We start from the raw sequence: 21,729 nt of genomic DNA, 5'->3' as shown, positions 1-21,729 counted from the left end.
TCGGGTCTTCGTCAGGGGCAGGGGCGGCAGCCAATCTTCCGACCGGCTGCCGCCGCCGCCATTCCAATAAAAGAAAAAAAAAAACGCCCCCGTGATAGGCTACGTGATGATTAATGTAGCCTATCACGGCTAGATTTGCAAAGTCAGCCGTGATAGGCTACGTAAATCGTCACGTAGCCTATCACGGGTGACTTAAAAAAAAAAAAAAGCGCGTACGGATAATGGCGGCCCCCATAGGGAGCCACCATTCCCGTTCCTTATTTGGATGCTGTAGTCTACGTAAAGATAACATGGTCGATGGTATCCAAAGCCGCTGAGAGGTCCAGGAGAATCAACAGGGTCGCACTCCCCCTGTCCCTCTCCCGGCAGAAGTCATCCCACAGGGCGACCAAGGCAGTTTCCGTTACAAAACCAGGCCTGAAGCCCGACTGAAATGGATCTAGATAATCCGTTTCATTCAACAGTGCCTGGAGCTGTCCTACAACTACCCGCTCAAGCACCTTGCCCAGGAAGGGGATGTTGGCCACTGGCCTATAATTGTTAACATCCTCTGGGTCCAGTTTAGGCTTTTTCAGGAGTGGCCTAATTACTGCCTCTTTTAAAGCGGCAGGCACCACTTCCTCTCTCAAGGAGGAATTTACAACCTCCTGGACCCAGCCAGACATCCCCTCCTTGTTTGATTTAATAAGCCATGAAGGGCAAGGGTCAAGCACACAAGTGGTCAATCGGACTTGGCCAAGCACCTTGTCTGCATCCTCAGGCCTCAGTAACTGAAACTCATCCAATAAAACTGGACCAGACGGTGCTCTGAACGCCTCTACCAATGGAACTGCATTAATGGTGGTGTACAATTCATGACAAATCTGAGCGACTTTATCTTCAAAGTGCCGTGCAAACTCGTCAAAGCGTGCTACCGAGGGTTCCACCGTCTCTCTCCCTGGCCCAGAATGTAACAGGCCATGAACCACTCGGAAAATCTCCGCTGGATGACACTGAGAAGATGCAATGCTGGTGGAAAAGAACTGCCTCTTTTCCACCGTCACCGCCACAGAGTAGGCTTGATAGTGGGCTCTTACCTGTGTTCGGTCAGACTCAGCACGAGTTTTCCTCCACCTGCGTTCTAGCCATCTCCCGTCTTGCTTCATTGCCCTCAGCTCAGGTGTATACCAAGGAGCTGGCCGGGCTCTGCTCAGAGGGAGAGGGCGCTTGGGCGCGATCGTGTCAGCTGCCCGAGTCATCTCTGCATTCCACAGAGCAACCTAGGCTTCGACAGGAGCACCAGCCATACCAGCAGGAAAACCCCTCAGAGCCCTCTGGAATACATCAGAATCCATTAATCTCCGGGGGCGGACCATTTTAATAGGTCCCCCAGCCTTGCAGAGGGGGAAGGCTGCCAGGAGTCTAAACCTCAGCAGGAAGTGATCTGTCCATGACAAAGGGACAGATGTTAATTCCTCCACCTTCAGATCACCATCCTCCTGCCCAGTCGAGAAAACCAGATCAAGCGTGTGTCCTTTTATTAGGGATGTACGAAAATCACTTACCTGTTCGCGGATTATGTTTATGGTGGGGGGAGGCATTCCGTCCCTCCCCCCAGAAACCTGGATGGGGGGGAGGCACTCCATTCCTCCCACCCCAGAATCCTCCGCGGCCGGCTGTGCTCTGCGGCAGCTCCGCGGAGCAGCCGGCCAGGCCCAGCCAGGCCAGAGCCGTCCACAGCCGGATTTCCGGCCGTGGAGGGCTCTGGGGGGGGGGGAGAAGCGTACGCAAATGGCAGCGGCTATGGCCGCCGCCATTTGCATTCCTTATTTTTGATGTCTTAAGACACGTAAATATTTACGTAGACTAAGATGGCGAAAATAAGGGGAACGCAAATAGCATAGTGGACGCTATTTGCGTTCCCCTTATTTTCGCCGTCTTAGTCTACGTAATTACGTAGACTAAGATGGCCCAAAATAAGGAACGCAAATGGCGGCGGCGCATTATTATTTTTTTTAACTTACGTAGCCTATCACGTGTGTGTAAAAAACAAACTGCAAATGGTGGCGGCGGCAGCCGGTCAGAAGACCAGCCGCCACAGCAGCCGCCACCGCCGCATCCACCGGAGCCGCCGCCGGAGCCGCTGCCGCCCGGAAGATCCTGGCTCAGGATCCACCTGGTGCAGCTGCTGGCTGGTCCTCCTTCCCCCAGGCTCCTTCCCAAGTAGCCTCTGGCATCCTGGCCGTAAGTACCTGTTTGGCGGGGGCAGAAGCAGGCTCAGGATCCACCTGGTGCAGCTGCTGGCTGGTCTTCCTTCCCCCAGGCTCCTTTTCAGTTTCAGAAAAACATCTATTTCTGTTTTATTGAGTATTCTAAAGCCTTTGACTGTGTGGATCATAACAAATAGTGGCAAGTTCTTGGTGGTATGGGGATACCAAATCATCTTGTCTGCCTCCTGAGGAATCTGTATAACGACCAAGTAGCAACGGTAAGAACAGACAACAGAACAACGGACTGGTTTAAGATTGGGAGAGGAGTACAGCAGGATTGTATACTTTCACCCTACCTATTCAACCTGTATGCCGAACACATCATGCAACGTGCTGGGCTTGATGAAGCCAAGGCTGGAGTTAAAATCGCTGGAAGAAACATTAACAGTCTCCGATATGCAGATGATACCACTTTGATGGCTGAAAGCGAGGAGGAGCTGAGGAACCTTATGACGAAGGTGAAAGAAGGAAGTGCAAAAGCTGGGTTGCAGTTAAACCTCAAAAAAACCAAGATTATGGCAACCAGCTTGATTGATAACTGGCAAATAGAGGGAGAAAACGTGGAGGCAGTGACAGACTTTGTATTTCTAGGTGCAAAGATTACTGCAGTTGTTGAAATTACTGCAGGAAAATTCTGAGAGTGCCTTGGACTGCAAGAAGATCAAACCAGTCCATACTCCAGGAAATAGAGCCAGACTGCTCACTTGACGGAATGATATTAAAGGCAAAACTGAAGTACTTTGGCCACATAATGAGAAGACAGGATACCCTGGAGAAGATGCTGATGCTAGGGAGAGTGGAAGGCAAAAGGAAGAGGGGCCGACCAAGGGCAAGATGGATGGATAATATTCTGGAGGTGACAGACTTGACCTTGGGGGAGCTGGGGGTGGTGACGGCCGACAGGAAGCTCTGGCGTGTGCTGGTCCATGAAGTCACGAAGAGTCGGGAGTGACTGAACGAATAAACAATAACATATATATAAATATATTGCTGGCTTATGTATCTTGAAGAAGACAAAAATATACTGTCTGATATAAAGTGAGTTCCAAATTTGATAGTTAATGTTTAATCATTTATGAGAAATATAAATAGATACAGGAAATTGTAGAGACTATGCATAGATAGCTCGATGCCCTCATTTTCCAGATGCTGTTTTATTTTATTGGGATTTGTTTGCACACTGTTATTGGGTGAGCTGAACCTTAAACACAGAACCAGCTTATGTACATAAATCCTTTATTTGTTCTTGCAGGTCAGGCACTGGTCCATTAAGTCAGGCATTTCAATTCAGTTTAGGTTATTGCCCAACCAAGAAGCTTTTTAACCACTTGAAATCTGGCATTTAAAAATGCATTTTCCTTACTATGCACATCAAAAAGCACTTCTAAATATTATCTATATTAAGAATTTGTCATACAACTACATGTGCTTACCAGTGCTGACATTACACTCACAGAAATTCTGAGAAGATATGACACTTTATATTTCACACATTTATTTTTACTTGTGAGTTGTTTAAATTAACTTCTTTTTTTTTGCTATTCATACAAATACTCTGGGGGGCAGGCGTACACTTGAGACTGCATTTGTGTTATTTGCTTCTCTACTACCATATGCAATATGGATGTCACACTACAAGAGCAACTTGTTTAACAGACTGTTATTATTGATTTTACCAGATTGCCAAGTTTATTACATTTTAAGGGAGCAATCCTATGGCTGCTAGACAGTGGCTAGATGGCCATAGGATATGCTGTTTTCCAGGAACCAACTTGAGAGGTCGGTTCCTGGAAAACTGACCTCTCCCCATGTCCGTGATGCCTCTGAGGCAGCGTAGAGAAGCCCCATCCTCCGTGCTCAGAAGGCAAGCGTGGAGCAGCTGAAAAGGGGCAGGGCTGGGGGCATTCCAGGGCTGGGAGAGAAGAACTGCGTGTACGACACATCCTATGTGTCATACAGCAGCCTCCTCTCCTGTTCAGCCCCCCCGTGGCTAGACAGCTGCAATCGGCTGTCTAGCAGAAAAAGCAGGGCAGGAGAGGCACGGAGGGAACGATCCCCCCCCCCCCCCGTGCTTCTCCTGCCTTGCTTTGGATAGGTGGTCACCTCCAAGTTTGGAGGCAGATGCCTATCTAGATAGGATTGCACCTGAAAGCTCTTACATGCTGGTCACTTACACTCTTCATTATAATACACGAGAAATGGGGCACATAAATTTTTTCACCAATGATCTTTCTGATATTTCAGATTTCAACTGGTTCCCAAAGAAGGCACCATGTGCATGCACATTAGCTGCTGTATTACTCTACATGGTCTCTAAATGTTCATGTTAGCTGGTGATTTAGGTATATATTTTCTGGTTCCATGTTGGAGGAGCTCTTTGCCACTGGTAAAAATGGTAATGTAAACATCCCTGAATTATGGCAAAAAACACACATAGACCTGGCTTGCACACCATCAACCCACATGGGTTCAAATTCTGGGTTGTTTGTCCCCCAACAAACCAGAGTTCTGAGTTAAGACATCATGTAAACAATGTTAATTGCAGCGGAAACAGGCCTGCGTGCAAGAACCAGCCCGCTCCTGCTGAATTTCCAACAACCCACTTTTAAAAAAATTAATCATGGGTTGTTGGTGACATGCAAACCGGGTCATGGATGGACCACCACATGGACCTGAGCCAAAGAAAATTACAACATTAAAACTCTCCAATTTGTTCCAAAATTGGTTAGCAGCATTCAGACCTGTAATGATGTTTATGTGAATTAAGCCATGGTAGAACTGTATCCCAAGATGTCAGAATACATGTCACACTACATGCTACTATTAAGATGTTATTCCACAGAAGACAACTATTAGATATATGCAAATAGTCTGATGATTATTAAAAACGTTTGCTGCTTTACACAATAGTTGAACAAGTTTTTAGATTATGGACTATCATATGTTTGAATGCATACGGATTCAAACAGAATGACCTGAATACAAATTGACTGCCAACACAAGGTAAGTCCAAGATAGGGTTGCCAGCTCTTGAAATCAGGAATTCTGGTACTACACAGGAATTATGGATGTTGCCTCTGGCAGGTCCACAACTGTGTTCAAGCACAAAACCTATCAATCTACCTAAGGTGTATAACTAAAAGTGTACAGCTAAAATAAATTACATTGCCCCCTACTTTTCTGGCAAGAGGCAAGATGAATATGACTACAGTGTTTTTCCTGGTTTTGGTTGATTGGCGACCTTACCACAAGAGTCAATGCTACAGTGAGAAACCCTGTTCTGGAACTTTCTTAAAAACTAATTGGCCTGAAGCTACTGACATGATTTCACATAAAGATCTTAGGATTCCAGCTACAGTAAAAGTTAGGAATGACATCACAGTTGTAAAGTGCTTCACATACTAAACCAGCTCTAAAGAAATTATAATAATATTTTGTCTAGTTAATGTTACATCTTCCAAAACCTTTAATACAAATGAGTCCCTAATAAGTTATTAACCTTAAACCAAATAAATTAAAAATGCATGTGAAATATCCTGCCTGCTCAAGTGTGATTGTTATTTTCCTTCTGAAAGTCCTTATTAAACAATTAATATCATCTAATGCTCTTGGATCAGCATGATTGCCCACAGATTCTGGCATAGAACATACAATTGTTTCCATCTTGAGTGATTTCTGAGATTAAACTATTATCACTTAGGCCAGGGATGGCCAAGGTTTCAGATGCACCAAGCCACAGGTGACAACCTTCAAATATTTGAGAGCCACAAGACATGCATAACCAATATGCATACATGAAATATTAATATAGTTGGCCTGTTTTTCCCATATTCTAATCCAGGAGGGTATTCAGAAAAAAGTCTTTGTGATATGTTTCAAAGTAGTATTTCAAGGTAAGTGAGCAAAACACTGCAGAAAAGGCACTAGTGCTGTGGTGAAAATTTCAATTCTTCCATTTTCACATTTTGTGTGTGTGTGGGCAAAATAAAAACTTTTGAAAGAGGCTGGGAGAGGTGAGAATTTAAGATAATTTTCTCCTTGGGGAGGGGGACAGGGTTTCCACATACCTTTTCAAGTGCAGGCAATTCTTGAGAGGTCATCTTATTTTATTTTTAAAAAACTGTGAGGTGGGCATCTGCTCCCTCAACAAGCACCATTTGCCGCTCAAATGGCTGCTCGTTTTTTCCTGTAAGAATCCTATCTATGCAAATGGGGGCCTTAAAAGGGCAGTGTCTGCAACATTACAGTCATTTCTGTAGTTCTACTTATGCTTCAGAGGAGCGTTTTTTTTGCAAGTGGGCACTCCTTGGCCTGGGCATGGTCTGAACTTGTACTTTCGGGAACCAGCATTCTTGAGGGCTAGGTGGTAGCTCAGCATCTCCCTTTGACTCAGAAGCAGAGCTTTCCACCTTTCAAGGGAAACGATTTCAAGTCCTTTCTCCTGAGGATCCAGGACCTTCTTGGTCAGCAGCAGGATCCCCTGAAGCATCTTGTTCCCCAGGGATATCTGGTTCAGGAGCCTCCAGAGCATCGCCTGTAGAGGATTCCTCCAGTGGGGCATGACGGTCACAGTCTTCCACACTATGATTAGATATGTTGTTGTTGTTGTTCAGTCGTTAAGTCGTGTCCGACTCTTCATGACCCCATGGACCATAGCATGCCAGGCCTTCCTGTCCTGCGCTCTCTCCCAGAGCATGATCAAGTCCATATTCATTGTATCGGTGATGCTATCTAGCCATCTCATCCTCTGCTGTCCCCTTCTCCTTTTTCCTTCAGTCTTTCCCAGCATCAGGGTCTTTTCCAGTGACTTTTCTCTTTGCATTAGGTGGCCAAAATATTTGAGCTTCAGCTTCAGTCTCTGTCCTTCCAATGAGCACTCAGGGTTGATTTCCTTTAGGATGGACTGATTTGACCTCCTTGCAGTCCAGGGGACTCGTAAGAGTCTTCTCCAGCACCACAGTTCGAAAGCATCAATTCTTCGGCGCTTAGCCTTCCTTATAGTCCAGCTCTCACAGCCATACGTTACTACTAGGAAAACCATAGCTTTGATTAGATGGACCTTTGTCAGCAAGGTGATGTCTCTGCTTCTTACTATGCTGTCTAGGTTTGCCATAACTTTCCTCCCAAGGAGCAAGCATCTTTTAATTTCATGGCTACAGCCACCGTCTGTGGTGATCTTGGAGCCCAAGAAAATAAAGTCTGTCACTGCTTCCATTTCTTCTCCTTCTATATGCCAGGAAGTGATGGGACCAGATGCCATGATCTTAGTTGTTTCAATGTTGAGTTTCAAACCAGCTTTTGCACTCTCCACTTTCACCCTCAACAAGAGGCTCTTTAGATCCTCTTCGCTTTCTGCCATTAGTGTGGTATCGTCTGCGTATCTGAGGTTGTTAGTAATTCTCCCGGCAATCTTAATTCCGACCTGTGATTCATCCAACCCGGTGTTTCTTATGATGTACTCTGCATATAAGTTAAATAAGCAGAGCGACAATATGCAGCCTTGTCGTACTCCTTTCCTGATTTTGAACCAATCGGTTGTTCCATGTCCAGTTCTTACTGTTGCTTCTTGACCCTCATACAGGTTTCTCAAGAGACAGGTAAGGTGGTCTGGTACTCCCATCTCTTTAAGAATTGGCCACAGTTTGTTGTGATCCACACAATTAAAGGCTTTAGCGTAGTCAATGAAGCAGAAATAGACCTTTTTCTGGAATTCTGTTGCTTTCTCCATGATCCAGCGAATGTTGGCGATTTGATCTCTAGTTCCTCTGCCTCTTCGAAACCCAGCTTGTACTTCCAGTAGTTCTCGGTTCCCATGCTGCTGAAGCCTAGCTTGTAGGATTTTGAGCATAACCTTGCTGGCATGTGAAATGAGATCAATTGAACACTCTTTGGCATTGCCCTTCTTTGGAATTGGAATGTAAACTGACCTTTTCCAGTCCTGTGGCCACTGTTGAGTGTTCATGGTTAGATATACTGCATTTTTATTTAAATTAAAACAATTATTTCTAAATTTACATTGTTGCATATAAATTAGCACATGCAAATTCTATGCTAATAGGTGTCCTCTTGTGTCCTCTTTTTTCATTATACATGTCCTCTTTTTTTATTATTCACAAGGGCTACCCCATGCAGAGAGCAAAGATTGACCAGTCCATTGGCATCTTGTGGGGGATGCTAAAAGCCACAAAATGTTGCCTCAAGATTCACATTTGAACTATCAAAGAGCCACACTGGGCTCCAGAGCCATTTTGGCCATCCATTACTTATGCCATGCCCTAATTAGAAAGTAAACTATGAATAAAAAGTAAAGGTAAAGGTGTCCCCAACCAGTCGTGTCCGACTCTAGGGTGCGGTGCTCATCCCCATTTCTAAGCCGAAGAGCCAGCGCTGTCCGAAGACGCTTCCGTGGTCATGTGGCCGGCATGACTGAACACCGAGGTGCACGGAACGCTGTTACCTTTCCCGCCAAGGTGGTACCTATTTATCTACTTGCAATTTCTTGCTTTCCAACTGCTAGGTTGGCAGAAGCTGGAACTGAAGACGGGAGCTCACTCCGTCACGCAGCACTCGGGTCTCGAACTGCTGACCTGCCAACCTTCCAGTCTGCAGTTCAGCGTCTTAAACCACTAAGCCACCGCGGCCCACTAAAACTATGAATATTGTAGTACAATTAGGAAAAGAAGGACAAGTTGAACCTCAGCAGCACCAATGGGCAAACTTCCCCTAGCTTTAATCAAAATGAGCCCAGTTAAAATAAATTAAACTGTTGAGTGTCCAATGGATGCTCGAAATTAAACTGTTTAGAATTCAAGCCAAATAAGCATCCCAGCCCCACTGCTTCCCTGATAATGTTATTAGGAGCACCATGGGGTCTAATAGCCTCCTTATCTCCAACTTCCACCGTGATTCTCCCCATGCCCCTTCTGCTTGCCTTTTCAAAATTTACCTGGCAGTGGCAAAGAGGGTTTTCAATGGGGCCCTCATTGGGCCCTGGATGCTACCATGAACAATCTGTGGTAACATCCAGGGCCACCCATGGTTCCTGAGGCTCTAGTAGAAGATCATAAGAAATAGAAAGAAAGGAACCATAGCTCATAACTCTTCATGAATCTTATGTTTTGCTTGTATCCATCTCAAGTTTGAATCCCTGGCATAGAACTGCTTAAACAAGATTTTAAACAGCAAGTCTAGAAGGACTCTTGCCTGAGATCTCAACAATCCATTGCCAGTCTGAATAGGCAGTATTGGGCTAGAACAGCCTTCCCTAACCTGGTAACCCCTGCAGATGCTTTGGACTTCAACACCCAGCATTCCTGACCACTGGACATACTGGCTGGTGCTGATGGGAATTGAAGTCCAAAATATCTGGAGGGCACCAGGTTAGGGAAAGTTGAGCTAGATGAATCGATGTTCTGACTCTGTATAACACAAATCATGAACTTAGCTTTTTAACATGATAAGAATGTTCCCTTTGTTATATAGAAGGAACATTGGTAAGATTTATCAGATGTGTTTCCCCAACTTCTTCTTACGCAAATACTTTACTTCTATTTTAACAAAATACTTTCTTTCTATATTTTATCATGATCCGAACATTAATACATTTTAATCTACAAAGAATCTAAAAGCAGCAGATACAAGAGCTAAATATAGCAGAAGGGAAGCCCAAAGCAGTTCCTGCACTACATTAATACTAAAGTGCTCCCTGCTCTTGAGGTACCTTTCCAACTGTATCCTGCACCTGTAGCCTTATAAATAATAATCTTGCATTCTCAACTCCACATGGTATTATAGTTACGTCATGATTTGCTTGTCCCAAAATATTATAACAACTGAACTTCATGAAGTGCTAAAGTAACAACCAGTTTCTGAAGTTAAATAATCCACTTGTTAATTCTGCCTCCTGATCATTGTTTGTGATGACTTGCATTATTAAAATCCAGTGCTGGAAACTATATTCTTGACCATCAGACTATGCCTAGGTTAAGAAATGGATATTGGCATGTTTTGCACGATTTGCTTTTGCTCTACTGAATTGCTTTTCTGTCTTTGATTCTCCTATAGAAATGCAGCCATGTGGGAGAACCTAACTAATTAAAACAATACTTGGTAAATTTAGCTTCAGACTAAGGGCTTGGTCTTTCTCTAAGAATTAATGTACCCATTGATCTGCTAAAAAAAAATGAAAGTAACAGTTTCTTATGGAACACAGTAAAGTAACTGAGATAAAAAATATGCATTCCTAAGAGGTAAACATAACATTGTGTGTACCTGTAAGTTAATACTATGGTAAAAGAGGGGATTATGCAAAAGGCCTATTTAATAGGGCTGCACCAGATGTTTTATCCCTTCAGTTTTGAAAGAAGTAGGAGATTCAAAAGATTTCCTGCAAATGTCCTTGATAGGGGCCCAGTAGTTTAAGACCACCTGTACTGTAGTACTACTAAGCAGGCATGTACCTAGTCCAATATACATATAATAAAAATTTTTTTAAAAAAACCCCGTAGTGTACACTTTTTTTATCCACTTTGCTCCTGTTCACATTTATTGTTTCCCATCACAGTTGCTGCTTTATGCCATTTCTTTCTGGTTTGGAGCTTCTAGAATTTCCCAGCCATTCAGATATCACATAATGAGTCTGACTATGTCATGGCATTATGTAGCCAATCACATCTGGATACATGACATCATAATTGGGGGCAAACAAATTGAGAGTGAAAATAATGTCTCCTGAATTATGGGTGATCTCCCCAAATTGGATCAATGTGTTCTTACTCTGAATGGGGAAAACACCCATCCACCACAATTCCCTCCCAAAATTACTACATATCTCAGCAACATGATGGCTATATATTACCTCCAGTATTGGAGGCAGTATGCCTCTGTAAACCAGTTGCTGGGGAACAGGACCAAGAGGGCACTATTGCACTCATGCCCTACTTGTGGGCTTCCCACTGACAACTGGTTGACCACGTGTGAATGGATTTTTTTGGTCTGATTCAGCATGGCTCTTCTAATATTCTTAACAGAGACTATAAAACTGGCCAGGCTTTTTTGTCAATTATCTTGGGAGATACAAGGTAGGCACTTGTCAATGTAGCTCTGCCCTACTATCAAATGACAACAGGACGGAATTTTTGTAAGTATAAACAGGCATACTATTTTTAACATTCTGTTACTATATATATATATATATATATATATATGTGTGTGTGTGTGTGTGTATATATATATATATATATATATATAATGATAAAATATTGTGCAAGATGGCAACAAGTTCAGTTGCTATGTATCAGGAGCAGTAATAAATTCTAAAATATAAATATTGGGGCAAAGTAAACAAAGAAGAAAACATACAGATGAACCATTGTAGCTGTCTATTAGTCTTGTTTCATTGTGTAGCACATAATCAAATAATTACTTATAAGCTTAGAAGAGGAACCCTTTATCACATCACCTGTCCATTATAATGGAAATCTTCTTTCCAATATCACTAGTCTTTGCCTTTAAGGGACAAACTAGATACAATGTCAAACTGATCTTTGCATTTAACATGCAGGGTTTGGGGTTTTTTTTAATGCATCAGCTGTGTGTGTGTGTGTGTGTGTGTGTGACAAATTCCTGGGCTCACAGAAGGCATGGAGCTTTCTCTATTCCTGAAAGTAGTTCTTTCCTCTCCTACTGCAGTCTTGGAAGACACCCTCTTAGCTGAAGCTGCTATTTACATTGGAAGAAAATCCCTGACCAGCTGATGCTATATACATTTAACATCATATCTACGTTTTGTTAGGCACTAAATGACAGTGCTCTTCAATAGAAGGACCTCCCATAATAGAGGCAAGTGTGCTATTTCAGCACTGGATCCCTCTCATACAAAGCAGTAATGTGGACACAATTTTTAAAAATAATGTTAAGCATTATAATTCTATAGCAGTCTCTTACCCTCAATATATCACGAATTTTTGTCAATACATATTTGCTAGTGCTGGTAACACGGTAGCTTCATCTTGTATCTCCCAAGATAACTGATTCAGAAAAACATGGCAAGCTTTATAGTCTCTGATGCTGATATGTGTAGTGACACTAAAAGTCACTTTCCTGACACTTCCTGTGATTGGTGATGCCACCACTGCACAATTCAGAAATAAAGGGGATATTGGGATCTTTCACTATCACCAGAGAAACCTTTAAAAAAAACTTTCCAGAAGTTGAACTCACAGATACAGAAGATCATTAAATATGGTGTGTTGTTCAGTTGATAGGACTAAAGTACCTGGGACATTAAAATCAGTGGAATTATTAAATACCACTTGCCTGTAGTCATGGTGAAGATATTTCCAAATATTACTGACCAAAGTAGAAGGAAGGACACTACTTGTCATGGGGTTGGAGTGTTTGATGCTGGAATTACTGGAGCACAGTGCAGCAGTACTACAGTGCCTGTACTAGTTACCTGTACAGCCACTGTGATGAATCAGTCTACATTAGTCAGGCTTCAGTCCCACTGAAATCAATGGGACTTAAGTTAATCATGATAAACTTGCCCCATTCATTCTACTGATATTAAAGCATGACTGAATTAGTCTGGATCCAAGCCACAATGATTTTTTCAATCAGTATTTTATTTAATTTATAAATAGATAAATATATTATTTATATCCAACTCTTTTACTGGGAGTACCCAGAGTAGTATACAACATAATCATAAAAACCTAAGGCATAATTAAAATACATGCACCGCTAACAAACTATTTCTAAAAGCAACAACAAAGAACATATTATATAGCCAATACTTAAAGCAAAAAGAAAACATAAGAGTAGCAAGAGTAAAAGATGGTACACATTAAATATGGCAGCAATAAAATTTGGTGTTACACATTAAAAGACAGTTGAAATACAAGTGTCTTCAATTTCTAGCGAAGATACATAAAGAGTGAGCCTGACTTTTCAAATGGGAGAACATTCCAGATTTTCCTCACACGTCACACCACAAAAAAGGCCCCATACCTCATGTTCCTTCTGTGAGTACAACTCTTCTTCCATTAACAGAAGCCTCTTTGATTCATTGACTGGAAAGTCTCCATTAGAAGAAAGTAGGTGCACAAATGAACTGCTGAATATGGGTTGTGAATGAGAAGTTCTGGATTCTTGCACAACTTCTGGAAATGTCACTATTTGTATCTACTAATAGTATTTACCAGATATATTACAAACGTTTGTTTAGAACTATCTTAAGAGTACAATCCTATGCATGTTTAGACAGAAAAAGCCTTACAACCTCCAGCTTTCTGCAGCCAGTCATACTGGCTGGGAGATACTGGGAGTTGTAGGACTTTTTCTGTCTAAACATGCATAGGATTGCACCCATACGAAGTTATTTTTTTTATAGTAGTATCAGTATCAGAGTCAGAGATGAAAATGCCTCCTAAAAGTGTTAACATTAACCAAAAAAGAAAGACCAAACTGCATACATACAGGAATATAATAAAGAATATCCATACATAAGAAATGGAAGGGCAAATTATACAGGATACAGACTTTGTAAATTAATTGAGAGTTACTAAGTTAGACCAACAGTGCAATGCTATAAATATTTACTCGAAGTAAGGCCCACTGTGTTCAATGGGGCTGACTCCCAGGAAATTGTGCATAGGATTGCAGCCTTAGGACACAACTCAACAGGATTGCCACTCTTTATATGGAGAGCTGTGAGAACTGAGCCACCCATCCAAAGCTCTGCCAGCTGGGCCGGTGGACTAATGGAGGAGAAAATGCCTCCTGTTCCACCTTAAAAAAAACATAGACTGGCCTCTTGGCCCATCACACTGACTTACCTTGCTGTGGGTTGGCTGGATGATGGAGAGGCTTGTGGATCCAGTAGTTCCACATCTCTCCCTCCCCGCCCCACCTGACCCTCTTCTGAAGTTGCAACAGAAGCTTCTGGAGAGAAGCTGCAGCAGCGCTTTCTAATGCAGCTGGGAGGGGGAATTCCTCCTCAGATTACCCTCCCTCAAGGTCATAGTTGTGTCTACAGCCTCAATGTGTGTGTGTGTGGGGGGGAGGTATCCACACCATCCTAGGGTCATTGAGATGCTCTCCAAGGGACAGTAGAATTGCTCTGCCTGACATCTTATGATATATAATTATTTAGCCTTTGAGGGTTCAAACAAACATGTTACATGTAACATTTTCTAAGAAAACTCATATTTCTGTTTCCTTCCTCTAAAGTAAGTTCAAGAGGAGTAATTTGGAGTGGGAAATGAGCAGGGAGAGTTTGTTGACCTTTTCCAACCCACCACATGGTCTGCATAATTAGCAAATAATTTGCAGAATGTGCAAGTGAGACTGCTTGGACTTGAGTAACTGGAATATGGCAACACTCATCTAAATTAAATTGTATTCTCCAAGGTCGAGCTATATCTCACCTTGCCTACCCAGGGGTCCAATCAGGAAAGCTTTCATCCCAGTTTATCACTATATCCAAAATAACTAAAATGTAGTATGATAAAGCAAAGCATGTTCATTCACTAATGCTAAGTATGCTTAGTGTCAGAGAATGGGTCAGTCAGTTATCATCATATCCTGAGGTTTCATCTGAGTTTGTATGGGCAGTATCGAACCTCCTCACCCACCAATTACCTTCTGCAAGCAGTGGGTCCCACTGATTCCAGCTGAACATCAGGAAAAACTTCCTGGCTGTTAGAGCAATACAACAATGGAACCAATTACCTAGGGAGGTAGCGGGCTCTTCCACACTGGTGGCATTCAAGATGAGGCTGGACAGCCATCTGTCAGGGGTGCTCTGACTTGGATTCCTGCATTGAGCAGGGGGTTGGACTTGATGGCCTTGTAGGCCCCTTCCAACCCTACTATTCTATGATTCTATGATTCCGTTGTGCAAGCAGGACCCAGTGCTTATGCAAGGGAGATTTAGTGCTTCCTAGAGGAAGGCTCAAAACAAGCAGAAACACTCATTTCTGGAAGAAGGCAGGTTGGCGGAGTTCCCTTATGTAAGTTTCTCTGACCAGCCTCCTTCCAGAAATAAGCATTTATGCTCATTTTGGATTGCCCCTGGAAGCACTAATTCACCAGTGCCAGCATGGTGGAAGCTGCTTGTGGAATAGAATCAGCAAGGTGTAGGAGAATCAGTGGGGGTGTAAGCACCCCATTGGTATCCATTGGATACTAGCCTATGATTCTTTCCCAAATGCAGGAGAATGTATATTTGTATCGAAATACCAGGACAAAAACTATTCCGAGGAAATAGGATTTTCTTCTCTAACAATTGGAACAAAGGGCAATGAGGATGACATTTAGCCAACCATGTGGTGGTGGTGGTGGTGTAGTTATCACATTTCTTCAGAAATTTTTGCTTAGGCACAACATTATATATATGAAAAGTACATCACAAACAATTAGTATTGTTCCTAGCAAACACCTGGCCATTCACCCCATTTTAAAATATAATCCAAATTCATATCTTCCATGGCATCAAACCTGCTTATCAAAATGCTTAAATTTAATCGAACACACACACAGAGGACTGGAAAAAGGGAGGGAAAGAATTCATGACTGTGCCAAGAGCACAGAGTTGAAAAGGCATTATCCTTATGACCTAGACATTCCCTAGGAACAACCTCATCTTTATTTTCTACATCTTCCATTTATGAATAGGACAAGTTACCTAATTTGAAGGTCCCAATATGTCCAACATGTACCCTTTTTAAAAATAGAAATGCTGTATGCCTTTTATAAGGTATAATGACTTGGTGTACTTGCTTATAACTATCTCATTATCCATTATACGTGTGCACTCTGCAATACTTTGCATAGAAATTACTGTGTAAATGCCTTGAAAGTGAATTAATTGATCCTTGAATGTGAAACTAATAATAAAAGAGTATTACCACACTGCTGCTGTTAAAACTGCTATAATTAGGATTTTAACAATTACTGTCTAAGATTTCAATATTGTCTCTTTTTAATGGTTGCATTAATTAGAGGGATAGCATTTGAAGGTAAGCAGTACCATATGTTTTTCACTGCATAATTATATATATATATATATATATATATATATATATATATATATATATATATATCTCCTTTGGCGCATTTCATAGAATGGAATGAAATTGCTTCTTATATGTTAAAAGCTTTCCTACCAACTTGGGGCTAGGGATGCTGGAGAAATTCGAGATGGACTAAAATGAGCTTGAATTTCTAAGAATCTGACCTGCAGAATCCACTGTGGAGCAACCCCCTCAGGCCACACAGAGTCCGTGGACTTCGTGATTTTTTTGGTTTTTTTTTGCTTTCCTGAAATGTATGCATATTTACTTGTAGGAAAATATGCAAGTTTCTGCTGAAGAAAAGTTAAATGGAATGGGGGACAGTATGTTAAATGTTACGTACTAAGGTAAATTATGTAAGTTGTTATGAAACCTCTTGCATAATTATGTCCATATTTTTTCACATGACAGGAAAAAAATTGCGTCCATCTGTGAGCGGACAATGGAACAAAAGGCACCTGAAAATTCATGAAACACAGACAGAGCAGATTTTACACAGTCCGTACATACCTACTTGGGGCCAAATTACACCTAATTCCATGCATGTAATTAGCCTACACATTTTTGTTATGTAAATAGTAGCAGCCACAGGGAATTCTGAGTTGCCTAGGGACTGTGGGAGGTGAGTGGGGTATTTTACTCTCTCTCTCTCTTCCTGTCATGGAAGGGATGCTCCAATTGGTTCCAATAGAGGCTTCCCTTGAAATGTAAACAGCAGCTTCAGAGAAGCAATTTTTATCAGGACCATGGCAGGGAGAAAAAAAGAGTTAAGAGTTTCCTTCCCCCACCCCACGGTCTAAAAGTTGTTCATATTTCCTTTGGCTTTTGGTTGCAAGAAAATAATGTTCTTATTAGCGCTGCTGCTTAATTACTATGAAGTATATCAAGGCAAAACAGTAATTTTTGAATACTTGTATTTGGACAAAGTAATCAGATGTGTTCACTTTTGGATTATGCAAACTCAAGTGTTCTACTACACCATTAAATCACCTTTTCAACAATGCAGAAATTGTTAATACCTACTTGAAATATAGTTTTCCTGTGTAGATCTTTTTGATTAAATGCCTGTGCACAAATATACCAAGAGGCACATTGCTTTTACTGCCATGCAGCTAACAATTTGTTCTAATTGTTACAGAAAAACTTCCTGAATAATTTTCATTCCATATACAATAATGAAGCATATTGTTTATCAACAAACAAAACAAGAAGTATGGGGTGATGTTACGATTCCCTTAGCCCCCACTTCCCTTCAAATGCCCAAACATACATAGACGAAAGGCTTCACTCTGCAGCTTTTAATCCATTACTTCACAGGGTCATACAGATGCAAATTCTCAGACAAACTCTCCATCTACAAGGAATGCTTTCAGGGGATCCAAATGGAATTTATGAGAGTTGCCCACCATTTGAAGAGGGAGGCAGTCTCACTAGCCTAACTTAAGGGGGGGAGGTACCTCTCTTTGCATGAGGCCTCTAAGCGCAGCCTCTCACACAAGGCCAATTGGGTGGACCATCTAAGTTCCACCCCTGCATTCTCTCTCTTTGCTCTGCACCCATGCCTGGCATCTATTAGGTCAATCCCCTGTTTGCTGCCTCTTACGGGTGGGGGTAGTGAGGAGGGTTCTCAAGCTCAGCCATCTGTACGTTTGTAACTTGAGAAGCAGGCCTACTCATATCTGGACTAGCCTGGGAACACACCTCCCCCATGTCAGATGGTTCTCCTTCAGAATCTGAACTGCTATCCCACTCTCTGCACTCAGAAACACCCCTGACAGGAGATAGAGAAAGGCTCAATGAATAACAAGGGTTTGTTAGGAATGAGACTGAAAATAAAAGAGCACGTACCCTAATGATGTTATAGTCATGTGTTACATTTCTGTTAAGAATAAAGTGTCATTTTCAGTCACTTTTGAGGCAGTATCCAATTCTGCCGCTCTGCTGAAGCTAGTTCTGTTGTGCATGTGGGACAAGAACTAGAGCAACAGGAACTGACATTTCTGAAAGCAACCCTGAAAACAAGCAAAAATACTTGTTTTCAGAACAGGACAGGTGTGTTGCCCTAGCAGTAGGCATTGAACTCTTAGGTTAGAGGTGCCAAGATAGTGATAAATCAGATTCAAAGGTTTACTTACAAGGAGACTTTATTGAGTACTTACAGCGTACAGGTGTACCCAATTGTTGGATCAGACAGCTTCTCTGAACCCAGAGCCATGGGGTACAAAGGGTTTTATATAATACATGTTTAGCAATAAAGCAGCAAGCACCCCCTAGCGTTCATTCCCAGCATAAACTAACAGCACTTGGTTCTCAACACAGCCATCTGTAAAAAACTTTGCTTCCCAGGCAGAGTGCTTGATAACACTCTCACTCATTAGTATGGAATGTGCTAGCCTGCACTATCAGCCTTTTGAATCATCTGCACATGCTCAGAGGCTTACTAGCAAGGGAATTGCAACAATAATGAACTTAAGCAAGCATTATGGGTCTCTAGACCCCTCCACCACTACAGGTGACTTGGCTACGCTCCTGCGGCCAATACAATAGGTTAGAAGAAGTCCCTGCTGCAAGCTCTGCTGTCCTGCCCCATTCTGGAAAATAACATTACCACTCTTTGTGACTCCTCAGGAGCCACTGGCTTCCCGTCGCACTAGTGGTGGGTCCCAGTAGCATGTGCACAACACTGGATATTTATTTATTTATTTATTTGATTTATACCCCACTTTTCTCCCAAAGAAATGGCACTTGAAGTGAGATACTGCCCCTGATCTCACAAAAATATTGTAAAACTAGGTAAGATAGAGATGAGGGAAATGAAAATGATCAAGGACCAGATCATTTTTCCTGTTAAGAAAAACAGAAGACCTTGGGGCTTTTCAATTTCAAATTTCAATTGCATTTTTTTATTTACTTCTGCCCAAACATTTTTTTTTACAGTTGCATTGTATACAATTCTGTTCTTTTATAACCCAGATTGGAAACATCCTTTCCATTCAGTTTAGGATTCTATTCTTAACTAAGTGTCTTAGGACTACCATGATTACTCCGATTCTCCAATGTCTTTTCTACTATGGAGGACCCTCAAAGTTTTCTCTTGTGGAAATCCAAGACCTCCTCTACAATCATTGTTACAACTATGATGGGACTGTCAACAAAACAGTGGAAAATTCTAAAGATGCCTCAGAGACTCCAAAATTCAAGCTGCCACATCTGTCTAGCTTCACTACCTCACCTGGACATGACTCTGTAGATCAGAAGTCAAAAAGTGCAGCCCTCCATGCCATTTCCAGTATCCCACCAGATCCCTATGTCCCCCCTCCCCCCATGGTGGCACGTCTCCTCCCTTTCTTATCTCCAACCTCTCAGATCTTATCTCTGATAAGAGACTGGAGAGAAGCTGGAAGGGGGTGCTACAGTGCTCAAGCAGCAGCAGGAAAGCAGCTATCTGGGCTGCTTCTGGGTCACTGAGGAAGCAAGAAGGCAGTAGATGGACCAGACAGGAATTATAGATATTCATGCTTAGCCCGGATGGCAAAGCTCCTCAGAAGTCCAACAAGGCTAAACAAGTTTGGAGTGATTTTTTCTAATTTCATTTGAACAAGACCTCAGTTTTTAAAGAAAGTGAATCATCTTGAAGATACTCACTTTGGATTTTTAAAAGTTCTTTTTAGTAACAGCGGGCACTGGCAGTGGACACATTTCTTAGTTATATATTCATACTTTTTATTGGTAATGTTTTGGAGATACAGAGAAAATTCCAAATGTGTACAGTTCATTGATATGTGGTCTTGAGGTGACCCCTTCCCTATTGGCTGGGCTGGCATCAAACCCAAGACTCACAGGTAAGGTCTGAATCATGAGCCTAGTTATTCACTGAAGCATACAATAGTTTCAATAGATATAAAGCAGTCATCTCATTCCAGCTCTGTTCTGTGTAAATGAAAACTATTTCATTCACAAAAATGGAAACGGTGGTACTTCAAAGGGATACAAAACTTGACTGTGTCAAACAAGTATTAGAAGGCTAACATAGATAGCAAGGTTTTGCTACCTTGAACATTAAGGACTTATTTATTTATATTTTTGGTCCACCCAATAACAAAATGTTCTCTGGACATATTATATGATAAAAAAACAGTACACAATAAAAACAACACACAGGAAACTACAATAGCACCGAAAGCAAAATATAAAATATAGAAACAAAGGCATGGATGTGATGACTTATCAGGGATCACCGAGGCATACTCTAGGAGACCCCACTGCAGCTGTTTCACTCCCAAGGCCACTCACCTCTCAGCCAAAGCAGCAACTGGAACAGTCAACAGGCTGTTTGGGAGTAGCAGCAAGTGGGGGAGACCAGGCAAACAGTTGTTGCTACTATGCAGCGCATCTCGGAAGTAGCAGGAAGACACTGCTCAGCTGGCCAGAATCCTGGGGGGTGGGGATGCACCAGGAGAGCGTACTTAATGAGGCAGCATTTAGACAAAGGGGGGAGGACAGAGAAAAGACAGAGGAAGCAAGTCAGAGACAAACAGTGACTGAAGGCTGACAAGACGCTGAGAATTTGGAGGAGGAAGAGAAAGCAAAACGACTTGGGAGGACAAAGACTGCAGGCAAGCCGAGGGAGGGGACAAAGACCAGATGAAGGAGGTGTTTCAACCCCTAGCCTAATTCCTTCAGCTGTTAGAGCGGTAGGAAGAGGAATAAGAGCCAGCACGGACTGTAAAGACAGAGAAGGGAAAGGGGTGGAAAACCATGCACTGACCTGGCAGGAAGAAACGAAGCCCAAGGCTGAAGGTGATGGGAGACTTAGCAGAAGAGCTGACTTAGCTCCAGATTGGGTAAACTATGGGGTGGAAGGCATAGGCATTCCCAGCCCTTATCTGGTGGAAACTGCTTATCTGGGTCCGCAGTGGAGGTGTGAGAGTGTGTTTAGAAAATCCTGTCTTGAGGAACAATTCCCGGGGGAGGGCAAGGCAAAATAACTCCTGTCTTCAGAGCTACTTTCCCTAGCAGCCTTGGAAGACAGCGAGAACAGAGGAGCTTATCTGCCTGCAAGCCAAAACACACAACATTAGAAGGACGTTACTGGGAGGAATTTTGCTGTAGCAGTTCCCTGGCTTGGGAGTTTATATTTTGTTTTATGTGGGCTGTCAGTGATATAACCTGACACCTTTTGAATAATAAATTTAAGTTTCAGCAAGAGTTTGTGGTCACATGATCTATGGAAGCAATGGAACAAGAGGGATTTGATGTGCCTCTTCCAACAGACCCACCAACAGTGGGAAATACAATATAACATATATAAAAGCTGCCATTCAAGTACTCTATGGACAAATCTAAACTGTAACATCTAGAATCTAAAATGCCTGAGAGAAGAGGAACGTCTTCACCAGATGCCG

At 42.3% G+C, this 21,729-nt stretch overlaps 1 protein-coding gene across 1 annotated transcript in view; it reads right to left on the bottom strand.

The window, feature by feature from the left end:
* The window catches only part of CLSTN2 (calsyntenin 2), a 339,779-nt gene extending 318,597 nt beyond the window's left edge, over positions 1–21,182 (bottom strand). Inside the window, exon 1 of the mRNA XM_084847086.1 lies at positions 21,093–21,182. The gene's annotated coding sequence lies outside the window, so the exon portion shown is untranslated. The remainder of the gene's footprint in view (positions 1–21,092) is intronic.
* Between the last annotated feature and the right edge of the window lie 547 nt (positions 21,183–21,729).

This window comes from Heloderma suspectum, chromosome 3 (assembly GCF_057233095.1).
Source record: "Heloderma suspectum isolate Gila_16-S chromosome 3, 16-S_ref, whole genome shotgun sequence".
NCBI lineage: Eukaryota > Metazoa > Chordata > Lepidosauria > Squamata > Helodermatidae > Heloderma > Heloderma suspectum.
This window is presented reverse-complemented; position numbering and strand designations above follow the sequence as displayed.